Source organism: Pipistrellus hanaki (assembly GCF_964339955.1).
Source record: "Pipistrellus hanaki genome assembly, chromosome: 5".
In the NCBI taxonomy this organism is placed as follows: domain Eukaryota; kingdom Metazoa; phylum Chordata; class Mammalia; order Chiroptera; family Vespertilionidae; genus Pipistrellus; species Pipistrellus hanaki.
The window spans coordinates 81,333,481-81,339,524 of NC_140507.1; positions in this window are offsets into that span (position 1 = coordinate 81,333,481).

Consider the following 6,044-nt stretch of genomic DNA (forward strand, 5'->3'; position numbering starts at 1 on the left):
GAAACTCCACCAGGTGCTCAGGTTAAACCCTCCCCTCTTCCCACGGACCACACACCTCTCTGCTGTTTCCCAAACACCCCCGTCCCTCCTGCCCCAGGGCCTTCTTCCGGGCTGTGCCTGCTTCCTGTGACACCCGCCTGGCTCTCCCCAGGGTGCCTCCCCAGAGAAACCCCCCTGCCAGTCAGCAAACTGGACACACAGGCCACCGGGATCTGGCCACAGCGCCAACATGTGGTTCCGTCGCCCTCGGAACCATCTGGAATGTTATTTGAGCCCCTGGCTGTGGTCTGTCTCCGCCCCTCAGGGCTGTGGGCCCCATGAGGGTAGAGACTCTAGCACGCAGTAGGACAGGAATCCACAATTCAGGAGGCCTCAGAGGAATGGTAGGGGCTTTATTCCAACCTTGTCCCTCCCCAGGTGCCCGGCCCATCCAAGTCCCCGCCCCACAGGGTCGCTCTGGTGGGCGATGGGCAGGGATGGCCTTTGGCCCATTGTTTCCTGGAGGAAAACACACACAGGGCGTGTTCAGGCACCAGGGCCTTGCTCTGCTTGGCATGGCGGCCCCCAACCGGCCCCCATCTCACCACGGACATCTCGTCTGGCGTCCGGAATGCAGGCCCACCTGGTGACAGCACCTCACGGCCGTTACCACAGACCCGCTGAGCAGAAAGGACACCAACAGATACACGGTCACTCCCACCCTTGGGTTCCCGGCAGCTCAGGCCCCACCGTCACCTGGAGCGGAGGGAGGAGCCCAGAGTTAGCCCTGGAGCCCACCCCCGCCCTCCCCAGGCGGAGGTGCCCTCAGGGCCCAGAACCTTTAAACCCGGCGCTCACTTCCCTCTCTGGTCGCTGCCCTCACTTTTTTATTTTAAATATATTTTATTGATTTTTTTTTTTACAGAAAGGAAGGGAGAGGGATAGAGAGTTAGAAACATGGATGAGAGAGAAACATCAATCAGCTGCCTCCTGCACACTCCCTTCTGGGTATGTGCCTGCAACCAAGGTACATGCCCTTGACTGGAATTGAACCTGGGACCCTTCAGTCCGCAGGCCGATGCTCTATCCATTGAGCCAAACTGGTCAGGGCTGCTCTCACTTTTTAAAGTGCCTCCTTCTCCTTTTGTTTGTGAACATGTCTGTCTGTAAGGAATTCATTCTGTTTGCCGTCTCAGCTCAGCAGTTTTCACTCCTCTCATGGGCCACTCCCAGGAGTTCTTACACAGGGAGAAAAATCTAGAACTCCGTTTACAAACTCTGCGGCCTTCTGGGGATCATGTGAAATGGGGCACTCTGAGAAGATGGCTTATATCCTGTGACTTTAAGCAAAAGCTCATCACTCTTGGTGCTTGCACTCTTCTTTGAACATTTCAGAGACCACATGGTAGTGTGAGTAACAAATTTTTCTAGATGCCTCTGAAAACTCTTGGCCTCTATTGCATCCCTGGGGTCCTGGATGGTCACACTGTACAATCTTCCCACCCTCTTGGCTTCTCCACTAGCATCCTACTCACAGTTCCTCAAGTGTACCAGGCACAGTCCTACCTCAGGACCTTTGCACAGGCTGTGCCTGCTACCTGGGCTGCTCTCCCCATAGATAATTTGTAGCTCCTCTCTCACCTCTTGCAAATCGAGACCTTTACTGGCCACTTTTTAAAAAATTTAAACCATTTGTACTCATATTCCAACCCTTTATTCGGTTGTATTTTGTTATTTTATAAACAAATATGGAATTTACTTATAACAGCTGTATCCCACAGGCTGTGACATACACGAGGCACTCTATTTCTTTATTTTTTTAAATATATATTTTATTGATTTTCTACAGAGAGGAAGGGAGAGGGACAGAGAGTTAGAAACATTGCTGAGAAACATCCATCAGCTGCCTCCTGTACACCTCCTACTGGGGATGTGCCTGCAACCAAGGTACGTGCCCTTGACCGGAATCGAAGGTGGGACCTTTCAATCTGCAGGCCGATGCTCCATCCACTGAGCCAAACCGGTTAGGGTGAGGCACTTTTAATGTGTCTGAAATGAAGAAGGCCTCAGAGCTTTCAGCAATACCGGGAGTGGAGAGAGGGGTGCGGCCCTTTCGAGCACATTCTTAGGTCTGTGTCTCCCCCTGGAGGCTGATCCCAGAACTGCAGCCGGTAACCTCAGCAATCTCTCCCTCCTTTTCCCCCCACTCCCCGCAAACTGCCCAGAAGCACAGAGCCACAGAGGTACAGACAGTTGTGGCCGAGGGCCGGGAAGTGGGGCTCGAGTGCAGGGTCCAGGAAGTGGACTCACTCAGGTGGCAGGAGTGGGAGGTGGGGTGAGCGCGGAGCTGAAGAGCCAGAATTGGGGTGGGGGTTACCTCTACATTTAAGGGGCTTTGCAGGGGGAGGGCGGGGGGAGGGGAGTCTGCCCCTGAACCAGGGGTGGGGCGGGGGCTGGAGTGGTTGGTGGGGGGGTCCCCTGAACTAGGAGAGAACTGTGGCTGGAGGGAACCGGGTTTGGAAGTTGAGGCTTCAGGCTCCCTCCTAACACAAGACAGCAAACACCAGAGGGCACAGGGAGGGGGTGATGAGGAGAAGGGTGGGGGACCCGGGCCCAGCCCTTCTCTGGATGCCTTCTTCCCTCTTCCCTCAGAGAGTGACCCTGCTCCCGGGGCCTGGAGGGGCTAGTTCACCCCCGAGTGCCCAGTGGGACGTGAGGTGCCCTTGTACGGAGCTCTCTGAGCCCGCAGGGCAGCTTCCAGGCCAGGCTGCCTGCTCCCAGCCCCTCTCTTGCTTTGGGGGCCCAGAAGCTCTCTGGGCACAAGAAATGGCTGCAACCCAGGCAGCACTCAGGTGACCCTCCCCCCCACCCCCATAGGCTCCAGAACATGCAGCACATTGAGCCCTTTTAATTTTCTTTTTAAAAAATTATACTTTAATGATTTTTTACAGAGAGGAAGGGAGAGAGACAGAAACATCGATGAGAGAGAACCATCTATCAGCTGCCTCCTGCACACCTCTCACCGGGGATGTGCCCGCAACCAAGGTACAGAATCGAACCCGGGACCCTTCAATCCGCAGACTGACGCTCTATCCACTGAGCCAAACCAGCCTTGGCTTGGGTGACCCTTTCAAATCTCCTGGGACTCAAAGGGTTTTTTGTCTGTGAAAGGGACAGCTCCGGCAGGCAGCACCGCAGAGTCACACAGGTCTGCGCATGTGGGTGCACAGGCCCTCAGAGCCCCCTGAGAGGATCAGCCCTAATCTTCTGCAGGTACCCGGAAGGTCCTCACGCCAAACTGTTTTTTGCTGTTTCACTTAAATATATTTTTATTGATTTCGGAGAGGGAGAGAGAGAGAGAGAGAGAGAGAGAGAGAGAATAATGATGAGAGAGAATCGTTGATCAGCTGCCTCCTGCATGCCCCTTACTGGGGACCGCGCTCACAGCCTGGGCATGTGCCCTGACCGGGAATTGAACCGTGGTCCCTGGTTCATAGATCAGTGCTTCATACTGTCAGCATCAGAGTCTTAATGGGGAGTGGGGAGGGGCCTGGGATCAAAGCTCTGAAAAACTCCGCCCCCAACCTTGTTCCAGCTGCTCCTGGCTCCTGACCCTCCAGGCACGGAGCCCTGGGCCAGGCTGAGGGCGGGTAAATATTTCATGGGCCCCCTCCTACAGTTACTTCCCTCCCAGCTCCAGGCTGCTGCGCACCTTAGCTGCTGGCAAGTTCACTCACCGACCCTGTCCACGCTGCCCCAGTGGATCTTCGTGCTTCCTCTCCTACTGCCCAGCTGGCAGGAATGTGGAAGTAACATTCAGTACGAGGCTCCAGAGTGGCCTGGGTCCACACGCAGACCCACTTTTCTCAGTCCGGTCTCCAGGCCCTGTGGGGATGGCAGCTGAGCCAAGGAGAGGGATCGTGCCCTGGCCCGACTTCATCCCCATTTTACAGATGGGAAAAACTGAGGCCTGAGGTAACTAGGAAGGTGGGAAGAGGGCCCCTCAAGGACCTCCAAGGAGTCAAGGACTAAAAGGCCAGCCTTCCAAACTACCTCTCACCATTTGAGGAAGAATCCAGAGGATGAGATTTTTTTGCTGAAATGAGGATGGCTCAGGAGCCACAGTGGACATGAAGCTAAGCCAGAACTCTGGGGAACTTTTAAATTTTTATTTTATTGATTTTTTACAGAGAGGAAGGGAGAGGGATAGTCAGAAACATCGATGAGAGAGAAACATTGGTCAACTGCCTCCTGCACACTCCCCACTGGGATGTGCCCACAACCAAGGTACATGCCCTTGACTGGGAATCAAACCTGGTACCCTTTAGTCAGCAAGCCAACGCTCTATCCACTGAGCCACACCAGTTAGGGCTTCGGAGCTGAACTTTTAAAGTGCACTGAGGAAGCCCAGCCAGTGTGGCTCAGTGGTTGAGTATTGACCCATGAACCAGGAGGTCACAGTTCCATTCCTTGTCAGGGCACATGCCTGGGGTTGCTGGCTTAATCACCAGTAGGGGGCATGCAGGAGGCAGCTGAGGGATGATTCTCGCTCATCATTGATATTTCTATCTCTTCCTCTTCCTTCCTCTCTCTGAAATCAATAAAAACATATTAAAAAAAATTTAAAGTGAACAGAGGAAAACTAGTGATTCTTGAAAGAGGAGGAAGTGGAGGACACAAGCTCTGCTGAGTGCCTGGCACGGAGCAGGCAGGAGCTCATGAGCTACTGGAGAGCTGACAAGAGGTAAAGAGGGCCGAAACCGGTGTGGCTCAGTGGATAGAGCGTCGGCCTGCGGACTGAAGGGTCCCGGGTTTGATTCCGGTCAAGGGCATAGGGGGTGTGCAGGAGGCAGCTGGTCGATGTTTCTCTCTCATCGATGTTTCTAACTCTCTATCCCTCTCCCTTCCTCTCTGTAAAAAAACAATAAAATATATGTTCAAAAAAAAAAAAAAAGATAAAGAGAGTTTATTTTTATTTTTATGAAGTTTGTCTGTTTGTTGTTTTTGTTTTTATTTTTATTGGAGAGAGAGATTTGTTGTTCAACTCATTTATACGTTCACTGGTTGATTCTTTTTTTCTTTTTTCTTTTTTTTAATATGTTTTATTGATTTTTACACAGAGAGGAATTGAGAGGGATAGAGAGTTAGAAACATCGATGAGAGAGATACATCTACCAGCTGCCTCCTGCACACCCCCACTGGGGATGTGCCTGCAACCAAGGTATGTGCCGTTGACCAGAATCGAACCCGGGACCTTTCAGTCCGCAGGCCGACGCTCTACCACTGAGCCAAACCGGTTTCGGCACTGGTTGATTCTTGTATGTGCCCTGACCAGGGATCGAACACACAGCCTTGGCATATGGGGACTACACTCTAACCAACTGAGCCACCCAGCCAGGGCGGAGGGCTATTTCTATGCCCTGGGCCATGAGGCCTAGGCCAGGAGGCCGGCATGGGCCAAGTCAACTGGTTCTAAGCCAGCTCAGGCACAGCTGGGGGGCTAGTACAGCCTCAGTTTCCTGAGCTATAGAATGGGGATAAATAAGGTGCTTTCCGAGTGAAGCCCTTGCCTGCCAGAAGCGTCATATGGGTGGTGGCCTCCACTCTGATATTACAGGTCTGGGGCAGGTGCACAGGTCAGACAGAGAGACGGTTTTGTGGGAGGGGAGGCAATGCAAGAGTCCAACTCCGGTGGAATCACTGTTGCACACCCGAAACTAACGTAACAGTGTATGTCACCCATAAAATAAACCTTACTAAGAAGTTCAGCTCTGCACCCTGGGGACAGTCAGACAAGCGGGCACCAGGAGCTTCTCCTGGAAGCATGGATGCTTAGGGACCAGGAAATGAGCCCGTCCCCCTTCCCATGGCCCTGTGTCCTCCTTCCCTCGGGGGCTGGCGAACAGAAACAGCTTTAAAATGGAACCTCCAACTGGGTATGAGGCAGCCACAGCTTCCCACTGGCTCAGGCCAGGCTGGGGTTGCAGAAGTGGCATCCTCAGGGCTAGAGTGGGGGCGGTGGAGGGGTGGGGGTGCTGCCGCTGTTCTCATGACCCCCACTTTGC